Source organism: Vespa mandarinia, chromosome 21 (genome assembly GCF_050613455.1).
Source record: "Vespa mandarinia isolate Hongniang chromosome 21, ASM5061345v1, whole genome shotgun sequence".
In the NCBI taxonomy this organism is placed as follows: Eukaryota; Metazoa; Arthropoda; class Insecta; order Hymenoptera; family Vespidae; genus Vespa; species Vespa mandarinia.
The window spans coordinates 3,822,677-3,832,500 of NC_140830.1; the positions used below are offsets into that span (position 1 = coordinate 3,822,677).

General features: G+C 41.6%; 1 protein-coding gene across 10 annotated transcripts in view; it reads right to left on the minus strand.

The window, feature by feature from the left end:
* Nucleotides 1-9,824, minus strand: part of msi (RNA-binding protein musashi) — a 95,222-nt gene that overhangs the window by 62,400 nt on the left and 22,998 nt on the right. The gene's annotated exons all lie outside the window — the stretch shown is intronic.

Sequence of the window (9,824 nt, forward strand, 5' to 3'; positions counted from 1 at the left end):
AGAAACGAAACGTTAGAAACTTGAAATTAACGGTGCAAACGTAGATCGACTTTCGCGTCTTGCTTCTCAAAGTCGACGTTGAAGTCTTTGCGTTGTTCGAAGACGTTTACTATGTCTGTAATTTGAATCTCAATGATGATAACGAACGAACGTGAGAAGGGTTGACGCAATACTTGGAAATCACTGTCGTTTCTAATGATATACGCCAGGGAAGAAAAGTTCATTATTATCTTACAACTAACAAATTATTTCGAGAAGGAAGACGTCGTCACATTATCGCGAAAGAATTGTTATGGGAACAATGTTGATCTATGAAATAGCAGCGTCTAAAAGAAAACGACCTATACAATATTCTTGTCAAAATTATGCAACTTTTCTATCCGACAATATTTTTCTACGAACCATAATTTCAAATTTATTCAAAAATGCACGCCTTATATGTGCCCTCGTCGTGAACATGGACACCCACACGGTGACGCGCTATCTTCATTTCTATCCTTCTCGTCGGTATTCCTTTCTCGCATTATTATCTTTCTGCTTTCGGGTAGCACTTCGTCCCGCAGGCAGTCGGTATCGGTAATGAACGATCTATTGTGCCGTTGGATGCTCTTTGAGGAAGAGAGAGAGAGAGAGAAAGAGGCGACGGAAAGGAGAAACGGAAAATAAGAGAGATGGGTGCTGAACGAGCGAGAAGGGCTACGGAAAGAGTATAGAAGAGGTATGAAAACGGTACTCGTTAATGGACTCCCACCAGACACTTTTACCCTCTTCGTCTCTCTCTCTCTCTCTCTCTCTCTCTCTCTCTCTCTGCAACTCCCACTTCTTTCGAGGCAGCTTTTAACAAGCCCCAAGCGTACAGAGTGCGAGAGAGAGAGAGAGAGAGAGAGAGAGAGAGAGAGAGAGAGAAAGGTGGATTTGTTACACGTGTAAGCTCGTCTCGGTACATATCGTGCCGTTGTGCATCATTATCGTGCCCGAGCGCGTCTTTTTAGCGGCTGTGTAGAGAGACAGAGAGAGAGAGAGAGAGAGAAAGAGAGAGAAAGAGAGAGAAAAGGACGAAGCAATGGTTCAAGCCTAGTGCAATGCAGCCTAGACAAACATATAGCGGTTCTAATAGCAACGTTAGGTGGGATCGTTTTCATTAGAACGCTTAAACGTGACGTTGAAAATTGGCAGATTTTTTCTTCCTTTTTTCTTCTTTTTTCTTTTTTGTTTTTTTTTTATTATCGCGATTTAGATCATCGGACAGGATAATGAGAAAGTACGAGGAAGCCCTTCATCGTTGTACACTATCAATCGTGATCTACCTCAACCTTGATTTTAACATTTTCAAGCAATGTTTTTCAAGAGGAAAACGAGAGAGAGAGAGAGAGAGAGAGAAAAGTATTTGGTTCGATCGGTAAACGATCAATCGGCGCTCTCTTCGTACGTTTATCATTTGCGATTCTATGTCTTCCTTTTCCTTTCTTCGTTGAGTTTCATTTTCTATCCCTCTCGTCTCATCGGTTGTCTGAATATTTGATCGACGATCGTACACGATAATTCGGTCCGTTCGAAGATTCGCATCGTTATTTATGTATATACTAGGTACAAGGGAGAATAAGGGGAAGGACAGGAAACTAGTTTGGTCCTCTTTGGGAAAGTTTGAGCCCAAACTTTGCCAACTAACGAACGAGAAGCCGAATGAGATGTATTCGCGAGGAGTACGAGGACGAATACACTCGAAGCTGACTAATTAACATCGGGAGAGACAGAGAGTGTGAGAGAAAGAGAGAGAGAGAGAGAGAGAGAGAGAGAGAGAGAGAGAGAGGGAGAGTGAAATCGATAGTCCCGCACCAGTTCGGCCAACGGTGAATCGTTGTCGCGCGAGCGCATGCACGTCGTTAAAAAAATCGAGGACTCGAAGCCCGCATATTTGGGTTAATTGAGGATAATCCATCTTTTCCAAGACTATCCATTTACTGGGTTCTTCATAAACCGACGTTATTTTCACGTGCACAATACCTATCTCTCTCTTTCTCTCTGTCTTCTACTTTGAATCATTTTCCATGACGAGAAAGAGAGCGAACGAGCGAGCGAGAGAGAGAGAGAGAGAGAGAGAGAGAGAAGAATTTAAAAAGGCACACGATCCGTTCAACCTAATTTCGTTAGCGAAGACCTCGTTCGTTTCAAGAAATCCTATATTTTTATCTTTTATTTCTCTCTCTCTCTCTCTCTCTCTCTCTCGAAAACTATACACGGAATTGTGTGAGAGTTTCCAAGTTTCTAACTACTGAGAAAGAGAGAGACAGACGGACAGAGAGAAGATGCACGGTAATGCCATTTGCAGTTCTCCCGTTCCGTATCATTTCTGGCCACGAGTAGAGATACCAGCCGTTGTGTAGCACCGTCCTCGAGTACCGGCAAGTCTAGATAATAATATAATAGTAGTAACGTATTCGAATAATGTGCACTCGCTAACGTGTCTACCTGCATATCTGTATACGTATCTCGACTATTGTAATTGATATAAGAGAGCTAAGTATATTTATGGGCGTACCTACGAATGAATACAAAGTATCATTGACGAATCTCTTGGTAGATAGTATCGTTGAATCTTGCACCATAGAGATCTAGATATAAACAAATAAATAATATCGCATAATGTACAAGTTGGCATGTAAATCCGCTGCCCGGATCGCTTCTTCTAGGTGGAAATTCTTCCTTTGATTTTTATTTCCTCGTCATCGTACTAAATGGGGTTGCGCAGGCGCCAGGGTGACTGTTTAATCCCCCATTCCTCCCCACCAGCTTTCTTTTGGTAACCTTCCAAGCCGACTTCCGGCCGCTTGGCCGAGGTTCAACGCGTTAAACTACGTCCACGTAGAAAATTTAACGTACGGAACGCGAGCATCCGTAGGTATTAGAAAAAGATGGAGGAAAAAGTCGTGTGAAACTAATACCAGCGATACCTGCATAATCGTTATGTAACGAGAGAACGCGGAACCTGCCTTTCTTGCATTTATTCGATTTTCATTCGGCCATATCGAGCAACAAGAAAAATATCTGATAACTCAAATTTATAAAAGATCGTTGTTGATGTCGTAAAGAAGAGAAGAAAAAAACCGGGGGTGGTGCAAAAATGGCTGGATTTTTTATAAGAAGGTGGAAATGGAGAAAAGAAAAGATCAATACCGAGAAGAAAGAAAAATCGACGACTCAGCGTCCGGCTATTATCCGTCGATCGTTCGTTCCAACGTCCTTCGAAGATTGGCCATTGGCCGTTTTGAATTTGATGAAAAAGATTGCCGTAGAAAGAGAAAAGAGCGATGATAACGGAATCTCGATGGGGAATCCATCACCGTTTATCGTTCGAATGACGTCCAAGTATCCTGGAAAACGGATCTCGATGACGACGTGAAAGTCCATAGAGAAAATGGAGAGACACGGTAAAAGATGTATCTACTGGTAATAAATACGATAAAAATAATGTCCATATATATATATATATATATATATATATATATATATATATAGGCGATATATATACAGGAGCCGATCGAGGAGAGAAGTAAACGGCACGACATCCGAGCTCGAACTGGCTCTGACATAGAATCCGCGTACTTACGTCCTTCAACAGTCCGGGAAATCTAAGACGAATCGCAAGACCTACAAAGAAAACAAAATAATACGAAAGGATGAGAGAGGACAAACTTTTATCGGCCGTCTTTGTATCTATCTGTTGGTACTTTATAACGACTTTGAAATGGTTGTTTTTAACAAAAATAAAAAAGAAGAAGGGGAAAGAAACCAACGGCGAGAAGGAGAAGGACGTTGGAATGGTAGTCGTACGAAGGGGAACACTTTTGCTCGCGGTACTCGCTTTACGGTTCGCGTGCAACGCCACTCCAAATGTAGGTTGCACGTCCTCGAGTGGTCCACGTTGGTTCTTGATTTTTTTTCCTCTCTCTTTTTTCTCCTTCCATTCGAAGGGATCCGCGCCCTTAACTTGCGCTTTCCTTTAACTCTCTTTCTCTCCCTTTTCTTTTTTTAATTACTTAACCCTTGAACTTTCCACATCGAACGCGTTCAATATACTTTTGTCATGTTCTTTTATTATTTTACTCCTAGATTCCTAGATTGTCTTTATAAGACAGGTAATCTAGAAAGTTGGGATCATTTATCTTCGTTGGATAAAATCTGCTCGCTCGGAGGAAGATTTTGTTAACTCGTTGTTCAAAATAAAAACTAAAAGAAAATTAAGTGTCAGGCTGCGGGATAAAAATTGTCGAGAGAAAATAATCTAATCGAGTTATTCAAAGTTTCTAATCTTTGATTCTTTCAATACTGGTTTCACTTTCTCTTTATCTAGTATAAGTAGGAAGTCGTAAATCCGGTATTTGCCGTTTCTCAACGAGAAGGGGATCAAACCTTGGCGACTATCGCGGGATCGAGATAATAAACCGAACGAACACAATTAAATACGCAAGCGACTTAGTAAGCTATAAATAAGACACGAGGAATAGCTAGGATTGCTTTTCACTGAACGTCAATGAACGACAACGAAGATTACGAAAGAAGTACGTGGGCGGATCGGAACGTTCGTTGGTCATGGTCCATGTACCGCGAGCACCTTGTTCCTGCCTCTACTCTCTCTCTCTCTCTCTCTCTCTCTCTCTCTCTCTCTCTCTCTCTCTCTATTGCATCATGTTCTTGTTGCAGGAAGAACGATCGAGTCGGAAAGCTTAATGGATTTCCCAGGCTTGTCCCTTCGCTTCTGCTTTTGTCTCCTGAAATTGCGTTAGTTTCCTTTTTCCGACCCTTCCTCCCTTTCTCCGAGACCATCGAATAATTTACTGTGTTAATCAAGCGGAGGAGAATATAAAAAAAAGAAAAAAAAGAAAAAAGAAGAAAAGATCGCGACTAGCAATGAGAATATATATTCCTTATATATTAAATAGCCAAAAGACGTATTTAAATAGCGTGATAATTTTCATAACTCCCTATAGATAATCGGTATGCTAGTCGTTAGCATAATTAAAAGCCGATCGATTTTACGCAAGACGACCGAGGTGAAGAGGATTGAATCATCGTTGGCGGATCTCTCGCCACGGGAGATTTAAAGGGCTCGGCAGTACATAAGCTTTGAAGAAGGAGTAGAGAGAGAGGGGAGATAAAGCAGTGTAGCGAGGAAATGAGATGGGAAATCAGATGTCGATTAGCGCCTTTCTTCGACGACTACCGACACTTCCTCTACTTACTCCCTTCTCCTCTCTCTCTCTCTCTCTCTCTCTCTCTCTGCTTAAGTCTACAGCGTCTGACATTTTCTTGAATATACCTTGGCGATGTACTTTACGCGAAAAACTTGATCGATAGTATTCTTCGTGCAAACGGCTATACAAGTATTTATATTTGTGGTAGAATTAATATATTTCATTCTCTCTGCTTTTATCTGCTAATTTGTCTCTCTCTCTCTCTCTCTCTCTCTCTCTCTGCTTTTCGATCGACATTAATCTTTCTCGAAAGAAGACGTACGGATTTACGAGCTCCGACGGACGTTCTTCCGTCTGTTACTCTTGCTTTAAAATTCCAATGATCACGGTAGCCAATTAAAAAGCAAATATAGACGTTCCAAATGAAAATTTCTCGTTTGTTCCACGCCCGGGGTGAAAGAAAGGGAAAGAAAAAGGGGAGAGAGAGAGAGAGAGAGAGTATCGAATTTATACGTACATCTCGTACGTCTCTATTCTTAACGATTTGTACGTTCGATAGTAAAAAATGAATTCTAATTGAAAAGAGATAGATTAAAGTATCCTTAGATAATCTCGATCAACTCGTCTCGTAAATAAATCGTCGTAAAGAAAATCATCGACGTAGTTTCGAGCGTCCCGTTCCAATTACGAGGGTGCTTTTTAGAAGAGAAACATAGCCCACGTACGTTCTCGTAAATAGTAAGCTTGCCTTTTAGAGCTCAGTAATATTTACGTGGCTCGATCGAGGAAAGACTCGAGGAGACACCGTGTAGGTATCGGCGTAAACTAGGTAACGCGAAGAGAACGGATCTCGTTGTAATTTACGTTCACGTAGTGAGCTGATTAATGGTCGCATGCGATCAGACGCGAACGGGCAGTCGGTTACGAGAGCCTCTACTATCTTTTGAAAAATGATTGGATTGAAATATTTTTCAATGATAAATTTCTGTTCTTAATTAATATCGTAGGTAACGTTTGACGGTGTCACGTAGAGAAGCGAGAGCCATCGACTTATCGTTGTCTCCCTGACAAAGTAGTCGGAACTCTAAGGGAGTAGAGTATTTTTCAAACTTTTCACTTAAACTTTCTGCAACGAGCTCCCAGAGTCAAAGTTCTCGAGCTAACGCTTACATTATCCAGCTCGGGCTATGCGCATCCTTCGACTTCCTCCAGCCGTTGAGAATTTTTTCACTTTTTACGAGGCTCCATTTCGAGTTTTCGATCGAAGACAAGTATAATAAAGTATGAGTATCACAATAGCTCGATATTCCAAGGGTTTTTACAATCGATATTCCAAACTATCCAAGTCTCCCCGACGTCATTTCAAATATCCACGCGCATTTATCTACTTCTAATTCGATCGATGAAACGCAATAGGTGCACACCGCGTTCAAACGTTTCATTTCGCGAAGCGAACCTATTCGAAGCATTGAATTCTCTACGATTCGTCGAAGCACGAAATATATCTCTCTTTACTCTAGGTACGAGATATGTGTATGTGTTTTCGGTACCTATACGTGTTACCTCGATGTTATACATATGCTTGATATCGGATCGAACGTTTTACCGCAAACATACCGCAACGAATCATTAGAGAAGTTTCTATGCAAACGGGGAAGAACCGATGCAAAAGAAAGAGAGTAGGTATCTCTTTCCCTCTCTCTCTTCCTGGGCAAGGTCGCAAACGTGCTCGGACCAAGCCAAATTCGTCGTCGGGGCGGGTGTAGTTTGAACCATCGCCAAATGTGACTAATCCCATGAATGCCGCACACCGGGCTAACTGGAAACGTCTCTCGTACTCTTTATAATTTATTTGTATATATATATATATATATATATATATATATATACACACACACACACACGCGCGCGCGCGCGCGCGCGGTGAGAGGATTCTCTCTTTCCTCCTATCGTACAAAGTGTCGAAAAGAAATGGTTGCTAAAAGAGAAAAGTAAAGATTCGGTTCGATAACGGTGCAATTTGATATTTTCTTTTCTCATCAACATTTGAAAAGTCGAGCGTCGAGCGTCGTCGCGGAAAAGACAAAAGTGCCGCCGCCGTGCGGATTTGTCTTTCTCGAAAGAAATTCTTCGAAAATTATTCCGTGAGAAAGCATAGAACGCGTACGGTATATGTAGGAAGCGAGCGTTGCAATTAGACCGCTCTGGTAATTACGTCGCAATTAAGAAATTACGTTTTTGTTCTATCCCGTCGGAAGTGGTAATCGTAGGACGACGATAATCTTCCTAGGACTATCGAGGCAAACGCGACGACGATTCATTTCATCGACGAACTCGCGTGATTTTGGCCGCACCCTCTCCTCCAAATTATTTTCTACCTTTTTCTGTTACTTTCTTTTTTTTCTTTCTACAGGTTCATATATTAATTTTTTATCGTCAACGTTGCGCTCGAGGAAATTCAGTTTTCCATTAAACGCGAACATTTCTTTCGCAGTTACTCCGTTTCATCCACATACCCGCTTTACGGATTTCCTTTCCTTTCCGACCGGTGGACGGTTAGGATTTTCTCTAAGCCCCGTTCTCCGTGTTTAAGCACGGAAAAGTAGAATAAAAGCGTGCTTCGTGATACCGTCGCGTATCGTCTCTCTCCTCGAGATATACGAGAGTGTTCGTGTGTGTGTGTGCCGCAAAACACGACGTACATACCTACTCGTGCCCCGAGAGCAAATTATGTTTCTTTTCTACTCGTGTCTCGTGATACGTCCACAAAACCGTTGAGAAAATTCCATCCCCATTTAAAAGTTAATCCGTACCAAGAGATATGGCGATGAGTGAAAAGCGAAAGGAGAGATCGACCAAAAGAGACTTCGAAATGATGATAATAGTAATAAGAAAGAATTAATTTTCTCCTTTCGTTTACGTACGTCAGTCGTAATGGAGAAACGCGTTAAATAGCGTTATCGGTAAGATAGGTAACATAGAAAATCCTGATCGTTGCAATACTATCGAATTTCTCGAGCTATAGACGTTGTGAATTCGTTGTGTGTTCGAAAAGGAACGGAAAAAGAACTGATAAAATTGATTTATTCCGAGATTTCGTTTGATTCTTTTTATAAAAGAGCCGTCGTTGATAAGTATCCCTTTGTTCGTCGCTCTTTGGCTATCGTTTTCAAACGAAAAAGCCAGATAGACGGGATAAAAAGTCGAAACGGGCTAGTTTAGGCTTTCGAAAGCTCGAGCTAGACAATGGCACACATTTTTGTTCGATCCTAGGTGCATTCCTAGAATACACCTCGTAGTAACGAATAATGCGTTAGGTCTCTGGGGAGACTTTTAGGATTAAGGAACAAGCAACGAACCGAAATCAAAATAGCTCATAAAACACGCATCGAGCGAAGGTGCTTAACGTCCTTAGCGAGGAATCTTCCCTTCTGCCTCTTCATCTTTTCTCCCTCTACTTCGTTTCTTCTTTCGACGTGAATCAAAGGACCAGGTTAGAGATATAGAAAGAGTAACGCGTAAGTCGTTGCCCTACTATCGACGTTTCGCGGAGAGTCGTTTTAGTTGCGACAGAGGAAAAAGGAAAGAAACGAATGGACGGAGAAGGAGGATGATGATGGAAAAGATGGAGGGAAGGGAGTACAACGCGAGAAGAGTGCGAGAGCTAGAAGGAACACTCTCTTTCTTTTTTTTCTCTTCTTTTTCCCAGGCTATGACGAAAAAACTGTGTCGCCCATTGTCGACCGGTACACAGCGCGGAACAATCGCGATAATGAGAAAGCTACGCAGTCGAAGAGTTCCTTTTTTTTCCTTCTCTCTCTCTCTCTCTCTCTCCTTTCACTTGGTCCTATCTCTTCTCTTTTAGTCAGATTCCAACTTCAATCTTTCTCTTTTTCGTTCTTTCTTCTCTCTTTCTCTTTCTGATCATCGACGAAACCTCCGAGACCTTTCCACTAATTGTTTCGCGGATCTCGATCGATCCGACATTTTTGACTACTTGTTCCCGAGACGAGAGAGAGGCTTTAAAGTTTCTCGTAATCGGTCGACGCGTGCTCTTATCACGAAAGATCAATCAGAATCGAAATGTTTTCAAGTTAAATTAGTACGTCTTGTTTCTCTTTTTCTTTGAAACGCTACGAAATTAAATTGATTCAGCGAGCGCACTCGTCTGGAAATTGTTACGTCTCTCGAGAAGCGTGGCAATAAGTCAATCATGGATATCGATCGAGCGCATTCCAAGACTCGTACATAAGTACTTATGTACGCGTCTTTTTCCGTGGTACGTCAGACGCAACATCGAAATACGTCACTCGATGCCAATATTACCGCATTATAGCACTCGGAACTATTCGTATCGTAGTTACGTAGAGGTATTACGTAAAAGGAAAATCGAGCCCTTAGACTCTTCCTTGATTTATTCTCGCGATATCGTTCGTACTATCCCAATGGAAGGAACTGCTGCAAGTTGGATGACGAATTAATCAATTGGCCCATAAAATAATTCAAGATTTCAACACGACATTCCTAGGTATACAGATATAGACAGACTCATGTATACGAACCTTTACGAATCTTTCAAGAAAGGAGCGCATTGCTTTGAAGAGGCCTCGAATTCTATGGTTTTACGATCCA